Raw genomic sequence first — 10801 nt, forward strand, 5'->3', positions numbered from 1 at the left:
TGCGAGTGGCTCCATTCGCACAGAGCGATTCGCTCTGTGCGAGTGGCTCTGTGCGATCTGTGCACATAGACATGAAGAATACTTACCTCCGGAACGCGTCACATCCGTCACGTAGCTAGAAGGCGGAGACTGCAGAGCGTGTAGCAGAAGCGGGGAACGCTCGCGGAGGTAAGTAAAAGGAGCCGAGTGCTCCAACAACGAATCGATCACTCGATTAATCGATAACGGAAATCGTCGACAACGATTTCCGTTATCGATTATTATCGATTTTATCGATTCGTTGTTTCAGCCCTAGTGTGTATATATAATATTATAATATATCATATATATATATATATATATACCGTATTTGCTCGATTATAAGACGACCCCCCCAACCTGAATATTAATTTAGGAAAAAAAGAAAAAGCCTTAATATAAGACGACCCTATAGGAAAAACGTTTTACCATTAAATGTTAATTCATATAAACTATTTTTTCCTTGCCATTCCAGGTGGCACAGGAGAAGAAGGCTCCGCCTACCAGGTAGGACAGGAAATACTATAAAAAAAGGGGACCTCCCCCTTCCTCCCCAGTGTTGTTTCCTGCCCTACTCAGGTAGCGGTTAGGCTGAAGCTTACCTCTACTTCCTTTTTTTATTTTCTCGGAGCCCCGGGGGGGCGTCCTTTGTTGATACCCGGCAGAGGTCCTGTGTGGATCCAGGGTTCGTGCGGCAGCCTCGGAGGCTGCAACTCCGCGTTCATCGCGGCAACGCACACGAGGCTCAGCCCTCGTTCGGCTCTGCCTACAGCCCGGGGGCTCACTGGGATATGTATCCTCTGGCTCCGGTTCACTCCGTCCCGGGGAATCCTCAGAGTGCGGCACGGCAGGAGGAGATCTCTAACCCGGCTGTGCCGGTTTCTCGGCACGCGTTCATATTATCTCCTTTCGGCTTCACTTCCGGTGCAGCGACCCGGGGTCAGGAGAGGTCAATTGGCTGGGAATTTCCAGATGTGAGGTTTCCGGTCCTGGGCACCTAAATGCCTCTGTATAAAATGCCAGAATGGGTAAGATCTTTCCTTGCTCTTCGTTTCTGTGCTGTAGTATTGTATCTACTTCTCTGGCATTGTGCCTGCCTATGCCTGAAGATTGTTTACTGCCATTTCAATCATGTCAGATAAAAATCAGGATATCCCTCCTGAAGCCTCCCCATATAGGAAATCTGTGAGAAAGACGAAACACAAAGCCTGCTCATCCTGCAAAAAGACCCTGCATGACCCTTCGGCCAAAACGTGCAACTCCTGCTCTCGGCCTAAAGAAGTTTCCACGACGGAATTTACCTCCTGGTTGAAGGGGGAATTTCAGTCTACCTTTGACTGTTTTCGAGCCATGGCAAGCTCCTCTCAGGCATCTGTACCCCAGCAACAACCTTACTAGCAGGGTCCACCAAATTATCTCCCAGATAACCCGGAAGATTATTCGGCTCCTTTTTTTGAATATGACTACCAGTCGAATGACCCACAGTCTTCGGAGGAGGACGAGGAGATTAAAGAAGAAACCTTTTTCTTTCCAGTTGAAGAAACAGGGAAACTCATCTCTGCAGTCAGATCTACTTTGAATCTACAGAATGACATACCAGTTGCAAAACCAGATCCTTTTCAGGATCACTCTAGGAAACCGCAGACCTTTCCAGTCCACGATTCACTTTCTGCCATTGTCACGGAGCAGTGGAAATATCCTTACAGGAGATTCTTCACATCCTCCAGAACCAAGAAGCTTTTTCCTTTCGATAATAAGAATTCTGAGGCCTGGGAAGTCCCGAAAGTCGACACCGCAGTAGCCAAGGCCACGAAAAAAACAGCCATTCCGTTGGAGGACGCGTCCCATTTCAAAGACCCCATGGACTGGAGGGCTGAGAATGCCGCCAAAAGGTCTTTTGAAGCAGCAGCGGCGAATTTTCGCCCAGCTATTGATATGGCGTCAGCTTCTAGAGCCATTAAAATCTGGCGGTGGAAGACCTTGCAGCTATTCCAGGGACTGAGCAGGTCGCAAGGAACCTGTCCGACACCTGCTTAGCAGTTGATTTCATCTCCGATGCCTCCATTGAATCAGTCCGTACGTCTGCTAAAGCCACTGCGCTTTCAGCGGTTTCTAGGCGAGCTCTCTAGCTTAAGTCGTGGTCTGCAGATAATGCCTCTAAACACAAGCTGTGCAGCATTCCGTTCCAGGGGAGCCACCTCTTCGGCAGCGATCTCGACACGATCCTAGAATCCACCACGGGGGACAAGCACTGGTTACCTCAGAGGAAAGGACCACCTCGTTTCAGGGCAAATTATTACAGAGCTCCAAGAGACAGAGAGTCCTACAGGCCCTCAACCTCCAATCAAGACTACCAGTCCTTTCGGGGTAAACCCTACACAAGCCGAAGATTCCAGAGAGGAAGAGGAAGAGGCAGGGACGGTAAAGCAGGAAAGTTCTGACGCCAGCAGGCTTCAGGTAGGGGGCAGGTTCATTCATGCCTGGGAAGAGATCACGTCAGACCCCTGGGTCCTTCGCATCATCGAACAAGGCTATGCTCTGGAGCTTACTCGCCTACCTGCCTGGAAATTCCTGCTGTCCATGCCCCCTGCAGATCCTTTGAAAAGATCGGATTTCTTCTCCACACTCAACAACTTAATTCACGAAAGGGCTCTGGTCCCTTTTCCTCATCAGGAGATAGGAGAGGGAACCTACTCCCACGTCTTTGTCATACCAAAGCCATCCGGGAAATTCAGGCTAATAATCAACCTACAGGTGGTGAACACCTGTATAAGATACAACAGGTTCCGGATGGAATCCCTGAAGTCCACCACAGAGATCATTTATTCGGGGGACTTCATGGTCACCATAGACCTGCGGGATGCCTATTTACATGTTCCCATCAGAAGAGACCACCAAAGATTCCTCCGTCTGGCCGTTCCATTACCTCGAGGTATTCGACATTTTCAGTTTCGGGCTCTTCCTTTTGGAATTGCTTCAGCACCTCGGATGTTCACGAAGCTCATGTCGGTGGTCGTGGCCTTTCTGAGGCAAAAAGGCATAAAGGTGGTCCCATATCTGGACGATTGGCTCCTCGTAGCGGCCTCAGCAACTCTGCTCCAGTCCCATCTGGAGTTTTCTCTCAGGACCCTCCACAACCTAGGGTGGGTAGTAAACAGACTCAAGTCACAGTTGCTTCCAAACAGACGTCGTACCTTTCTGGGAATGATCCTCGATTCACACGTACAGAAGACGTTTCTCCCTCGGGAAAAGATCCTAAGATTGAGTTCACACACGCGGTCCTAACGAACAAGTCAGTGTCCATCAGAGCCATCATGTCATTGCTCGGTCTAATGACCTCCTCCATCTCAGCGGTTCCCTGGGCACTTGCTCACGCAAGACCTCTTCAACAGTTCCTGCTGGATCACTGGGATCGCTCCAGGATGTCCTTTCACAAGAAGGTCCGACTTTCTCCCTTCGTTCGGGAGTCACTCCGATGGTGGCTGACGAGAGACTGGGTGGTAATTTCCACCGACGCCAGTTTGAGAGGCTGGGGTGCTGTTATGGGAAGCAATATTACCCAGGGAACTTGGTCTCCTCAGGAATCAGACCTGCACATCAATTTTCTAGAACTGTTAGCGGTCTGGAGGGCTCTAAGGTTCTGGTCTACAATCCTGCGACACAAGTCAATCAGGATCCTTTCAGGCAACGTCACCGTTGTGGCCTATCTTTCCAAACAAGGTGGCACCAGGAGCAGGCGCCCGCAGACCCTGACCGCTCAGATCTGCCGATGGTCGGAGTTCAGTCACTGCACTCTCTCCGCGGTTCATCTCAAGGGTTCACTGAATCAGGAGGCGGATTACCTCAGCAGGAACTCAGTACTTCCGGGAGAATGGTCCTTAAACAAAAGGGTCTTCGCCTTCATCACAAAGAAATGGGGTACTCCTCAGATAGACCTGATGGCCACGCACCTAAACAAACAGGTAAAGGAGTTTTTTTCTCTCTCTCCAGTCGGCCGTCCCCGAGCCCTGGAAGCACTCTCGCAGGCCTGGGACTTCAATCTCGCGTGTGTTTTTCCTCCGCTTCCCCTTATCTCCAGAGTGCTCCGGAAGATTCGGGAAAACTCCCAAAGTGTCATCCTGGTTGTTCCTTTCTGGCCTCGAAGAATCTGGTTTTTGGACCTTACCAACCTGGCCGTAGACGAGCCCATGCTTCTTCCTCAGGTGAAGGATATTCTCGTTCAAGGCCCTGTTCTCCACCCAGATCCCTCCCGGCTCAGCCTCTCAGCATGGCTTCTGAAAGGGAGATCCTGACCTCAAGGGGATTAACTTCATCAGTAGAGGAAACGATTCTCTCCAGCCGCAAGAAAACTACGGCTGCTAAATACCAGAAGGTTTGGGAAACGTTCATCATCTGGTGCAATGGGCACGAAGTATCCTCTCCATCCATCCGTGAGGTGCTGCGCTTTTTACAAGACGGCTTTGATAAGGGGTTACAACCTGCTACTATCAAGGTCCAGATCTCAGCTCTCAGCAACTTCTTGGACTCCAATCTGGCTTCCCATCCCTGGATCTCCAGATTTTCTAAGGGGATGTGCAGACTTCGCCCTAGGCTCCGTCCGTCGGTTCCACCTTGGGACCTTAACCTCGTGTTGCACCAACTCACCACGTCTCCTTTTGAGCCTCTAGAGGATACCTCTCTCTCGCTAATTCTTCTCCTGTGCCACCTGGAATGGCAAGGAAAGTGAGAATTCTTACCTGGGAATTCCTTTTCCTTGTCCGTTTCCAAGGTGGCACACTTTTACTCCCACCCATTAAATTTACTTTTGCTTGTCTATTATTTGTCTGAGTCTTTCTTTTTAACCACATTGGGGAGGAAGGGGGAGGTCTCCTTTTTTTTATAGTATTTTCTGCCCTACCTGGTAGGCGGAGCCTTCTTCTCCTGTGCCACCTTGGAAATGGACAAGGAAAAGGAATTCCCAGGTAAGAATTCTCACTTTTTAATAAAAGCTATGATTGAGAAAAATATTTTGGTTTTATTTCCTTCTATTTTCCAACCTGCCCCCCCAGTTATGCACATCTGCCCCAGAAATGCCTTATACCCCCTATATGCCACTGTGCCACATGATATGCCTTTTAACCCTCTAAATGCCACTGTGCCCCATGATATGCCTTTTAACCCCCTATATGCCACTGTGCCCCATGATATACCTTTTGACCCCCTATGTGCCACTCTGCCTCCAGAAATGCCTTATACCCCTATATGCCGCTCTGGCATTAAGGGGGTTAAAAGGCATATTATGGGGCAGAGTGGCATATAGGGAGGTTTAAGGCATTTCAGGAGGCAGAGTGGCTTATAGAGAGTTAAAAAGGCATTTCTGGAGGCAGAGTGGCATTAAGGGGGTTAAAAGGCAATTCATAGAACACTCTGCCTCTAGAAATGCCTTATGCCCCCCATTTAACACTCCCCCTCCCTCCTCCAAACTTACCGGTGCTTCTGACTCCCCTGTCATGTAGCCGGGGCAGCATGTAGAGCTCTACGCGATTCGCGTAGACAACTTACGCTGCAGCCGGAAGGAGGTGTGGCTGGCAGCGGGGGTTGTCTGCGCGAATCGCATAGACATCTACACGCTGCCCCGGCTACACACCGGGGACTCAGAAGCACCGGTAAGTGGGGTGGGGGGGGGGACAGGAGGATCCAGGTCCCCTGCAGTCAGACCTATTTAAGGTCTGATTATAAGACGACCCTGATTATAAGATGAGGGGTATTTTTCAGAGCATTTGCTCTGAAAAAACCTCGTCTTATAATCGAGCAAATACGGTATATATCTCACTATAATATGTAATATAATTAATGTATTATAAAAATATGTATAATATACTTATATATATAATATAGTGATACGATATATTGTAATTTATATACTAATATAATATGTAATATAATGTATAATTGAGAACAAAGAAGCATTCATGTATAAAGATGCTTCAACATATATGATCTAATTAGCATTATCTTCCATGAGAAAGTTAAGGAGTAGACACTGCATATCCTTAGGAATGTAAATGGAATGGGGGATACATCATAAGACCACCAAAATTACTACCTAGGAGGTAACTTCTGGAGATATGGGTGACTATCAAAACCTGATTTACTACCTAGAAGGTAATGTCTAGTGATTAGGGTGAAAAAGGATAAATTCCAAACGTACATGTAATGTCTTAACTCAGGGCTTGACAAATCCCAGACGCCAGGTCGCCATGGCGACTCAGAATTTTTTTCTAGGTGTTTGTCAGCCTGTGATCGCGAGGGCGCTGCTGTCTGCCCAGGAGTCTGGGCAGACAGCACAGCCACTCAGAGCCCGCCCCCGAGCCTGAGATCACTCCCACGGAGTGATTCTGTAGGCTGAAACCGCGATTGCAGGAAAACCTTCAATCGTGTTTTCAGCTACCACAGGCAGCTTCAGGAAAGGGGGTTGAGTGTTGATTGGGTCCCCACACAAGGGAATGCCTGATCGCTCAATCAGGCAGTTTGAAATTTAACAGCTTTATTTCTTTCCTGGGAGCTGTTACAGCAGATCGGACAGCAGAAAGCCGGCGATGCCGGCTTCTGCTGTCAGTGGGGAGTCCAGGCTGTCCAACGAAGGGCTGGATGTACCGGTATGTCCATAGGGGTTTTTTACCAGGCGTTTTTTGGATGTCCCGGTATGTCCATAGGGGATTGAAGGGGTTAAGAGCTTATGTTTTTAATAAATTGGGGACTCACCCTGAAAAACTAACTCACCTATACAAATTGGACACCCTGACGGACTTGTGACAGAACCCTCCATCACTGGGGCCCCTGGAGAGGCCTGAGAGCCAGCCTCCTCCCTATCGACTATGGGCCCGGGCCTTGTAGAGACTTCTGTGTGTGGATACAGGGGTTCAGTTTCTGCTGATGTACCCCATGTTTTAGCACTCAGAGTCTCAGAACTGTAACGTCAGCTGGACATCCTGTGGTAGGAAGAAGGCTGATTGTCTTAGCATTGTTAATTGTATAGGTGTGAAGTGTTTCCCCTGTTATTGTGTGTTAGCCCTTGTCTTAAGACCCCTGTAGGTATGACTAGGTGTCCCTGCTGCATACCTAATTATCAATTACATAACATGTAGCTGTTAATCCTGTGAGCTCCTGTTACCCCTGTATCCTGGCCATTGTCTGTCTCAAGCCAATTATATGTCTATCGTCATTCCACGTCTACGTCCCCAGTTAATGTAATTATTTATGTCTCGTGTCATCCTGTCCTTCCCTCGGATATTGTGTTGCAGGATTTGATCTAATTACTTCCTTCCTGCCATGGTAATTGGATCATGTGATATTTGTCTTGCCCCTTTTCTTACTTGTGTATATATAGCTCTGTCTTTGGTTTTAATAAATGAGTCCTGCTTTCACCTCAACATGAGTGTTGCCTGATGTTTGGGTTGGGCTGTAGCCACGCTGTGTAGCTAAGCTTCGGATAGCCACAGTGCCAATGCGGCTTCGGTGCAGCAACGTCCCTCCTTCTATCTACAACGCTGGTTCTGCCTGGTGCTGAAGGGGTTACTTGTTGGTGTCCCGGCAGGAGGAAGCAACGTTTGGCGGGAGTACCCAGTCGGGGTACAGGTCGTTCCCGTCACAGGACTCACCAAATTTACCCCAGAGAATTGGAATTTTGGAACATCCTGGCACCATATTTTACTCTTAGAGTTACTTTGAGTTCTAACATATATAACTTTTAGAAAGTTCTATTTCTTCCCACTTAATTTCTTGCCACTGAACCTGGATTAATTTCTACAAGGACCATTCGGACCACAGCAACAAGTGGTGGTAAATATAATGGTTTTATTATTCTGAATAGAGTTGAATTTTGTCTACTTCAATATAGATTTCCCTGTTTCTGGGAAATGGTATATGACGTTATTGTATATGACGGCTTGTGAAACTGCAGCTTATAACCCGTGATGATGACAATAATGAAAAGGTATTTTTACCTGTAGATGAAGTTTGACATTATTTGCATCTATTAGAAACTTCACTAATACTCTTAGACACAATTAAATTACTTTTAATGTGTGTGTTAGACTCATTAAGTAATAATTCATATTGATAATATACTGTATTTTAAAATTAATTCAATGTGACTCATATAGATATTTTATAAATTGGTTTATACAATAAATAATATTTTTGATTGACTATCGTGATGATAAATATATAATTTGAATTATAATTTTCGGCAATCTGAAAGGATTTAGGATCAGAGATAAAATATAGGGTATCTCTTTATATTAATATTGTGGATGTGGTCCTACAATAATTGATAGCATCGTTATTTTGCGTATGTGATAAAATATTGGTTTTACCTATTTTGTCTCATTAAAATCCCTAACATACATATATCTAATATATAATATATATATGATTATATATGATATGATATATAATATAGATGATATTTAATAAAAATGTTTGTACTTTAATATGAAGTCCTGCAAGTGCTGTGCTCCCTTTAGTTTCTACATTTTCTGCCTCCTCCACCACAAGCCAATCAGCCCAGGGCATATGCCCAGGACTGTCACTTATTGCCAAGGCTGCGTCCCTCCCTCACCCACCGTTATATATGTTCTCCGCCACCTGGGTCTCTCCCTCACCCACCGTTATATATGTTCGCCGGCCGGGTCCCTCCCTCACCCACCGTTATATATGTTCTCCGCCGGCCGGGTCTCTCCCTCTCCCACCGTTATATATGTTCTCGGCTGGCCGGGTCCCTCCCTCACCCACCCACCGCTATATATGTTCTCGGCCGGCCGGATCCCTCCCTCACCGGCCGGTCCGAGGAGATCCCTCTGCTCGTCAGAAATACTGTATACGTTTTTGTAATATATATAAATATTTAGACAGGAGGGCATTATGTCTGCCGTACGTCACTGCCGCAGGACTTTATCCGCTGCGTCTCAGCCGCCGGCATATACTTTGTGGTTTCGCTCGTGGCGGTTTCTAAATATACGCGTGGAGCTTCCAAAGCAGCCGCAGTAAGTAGCAGCATGCTGTTCATACTCGCCTTTTTATGCTGGGTGTGACGATACGGATACCTGGAGCAGCCTATCTCCCAGGATGTATCGTCCAGAAAGGAGCGTTGCTGAGACCGGGGTCAAGTCGGTGACTTTATCTCCCCCAGGATGCTGGTCTCAGTAGGGGAAACTTCTGGAGCGAGGCTGAAGGGTCAGTAGACGGTAGCAGGTTTGACCTGAGCTGGGGTAGGCATCGAGTCCTTTAGCCACTGGATAGGGAGGCAGGTATTGATCCCTCTGCCTCCAAGTACAGCCTTTACAGAGGCCGCCAAGTGTTAAGCTCAATGCTGACAACAGATCCCAAGACTCTGCCGCAACCCCCCCCCAAGAAATGGACACACACCAAACTCTTGGGGAAGACTTCTCTGTTTATTGCAAGGCAGACAAGGTTATATAGGAAAACAAGGGGTGGGTCAAACACTACAAACAACAAATTACTTTGTATACAAAAGGAAATTAACTCCGGCATTTCATTAATACAATCCAATAGTTCACGCCACAACAAAGGATCAATACCATCACCTCAAGATAATGATGGCAGTGCAGACAGGAAGCAGCACCAATAAACATAACGGGATTATACAATGAAGGAACATCAGTTTGAAAATACAAAATACACATTAACCCTTGTATGCCCAGACAGCTACCATCACACTGGGGATGGTGGGAGTTGTAATCGAACAAACATCTGTAATATTGTTTTCTTTATTAACCCTTAATCTGAGTCATTTAATCACCCCCAAGAGAGTATTGACCCCTTGATGGAACGCAGTTGGTGACAGTTGTACTTTGTTCACGTCAAGCCATTCGGCAACACACAAAAAAAAAGTGTAGGGGCCCTGTTCGATGGGTCTTAGAAGAGTTTAAAAACGCCAATGTGGAAGAGGGGTGCTGCCACACACAAGATGGCGGCATCCATTCCAAATAAGAGTGTCTAGAGTGTCTGTCTGAAAGCTCCTTTTCCTGAAGGGAAAAAAAATCCCCGGCAATATATGATTTGCGTGGCTACACTAAATGAGAAGAAACACAGCAAAAATGCTAAAACAGCCATTGTCAGGAAGGATACAAAAATTTAAAAAAGAACTCTGTTCTTAAGGGGTTAATGTAGTAAACAATGCTGTGCGTGGAAAGCGCGTAATTCTAAAAGTACGTGGCCTTAAAGGAGTAGTCGCATAAAACAGCGGAGCATAAAGCGTTTATTTAATAAAGGTGAAAGTCATGAAATGCGGCAGAGGCGACGGTCGTGTCTCAGCCGTTAACTCTTTCAGTTCTTCGCTGTGACGTAAAGCACTCGATGCAGCCTTAGAGCCGCTTGGCATCGAGGGTTCAACACGGTCCTTCTTCTCTGTTATCCAGGTCCTCGGCTTCGTCGCCACAATAGTTTTCGCCTTTGATTTCTACCTGATCTTCAACGACTTCACCAAGTTCCTTGAGAATGGAGAGCCCACGGGAGAGATGGAGGTGCAGAAATCAGACGGTACGTTGGAGTGCGATGCTCAGGGAGCTGGGACACTGCTTATAATATAACAAGAATAAAAAATGAATTACTGTATTTCCCCAAGTATATGACACTCCTTAAAGTTTTTGTACTGGCTGCCTGGGCATGGTATGAGTGTAACTGATGTTAGCTGCTAGCAATCGCACTCCTATCATGCTCAGGCAGCCAGTACATGCACATCACTTTCAGCCTCCCTGTGCCCCCTACACACGGATCCATG

This window comes from Spea bombifrons, chromosome 12 (genome assembly GCF_027358695.1).
Source record: "Spea bombifrons isolate aSpeBom1 chromosome 12, aSpeBom1.2.pri, whole genome shotgun sequence".
Lineage (NCBI taxonomy): Eukaryota > Metazoa > Chordata > Amphibia > Anura > Pelobatidae > Spea > Spea bombifrons.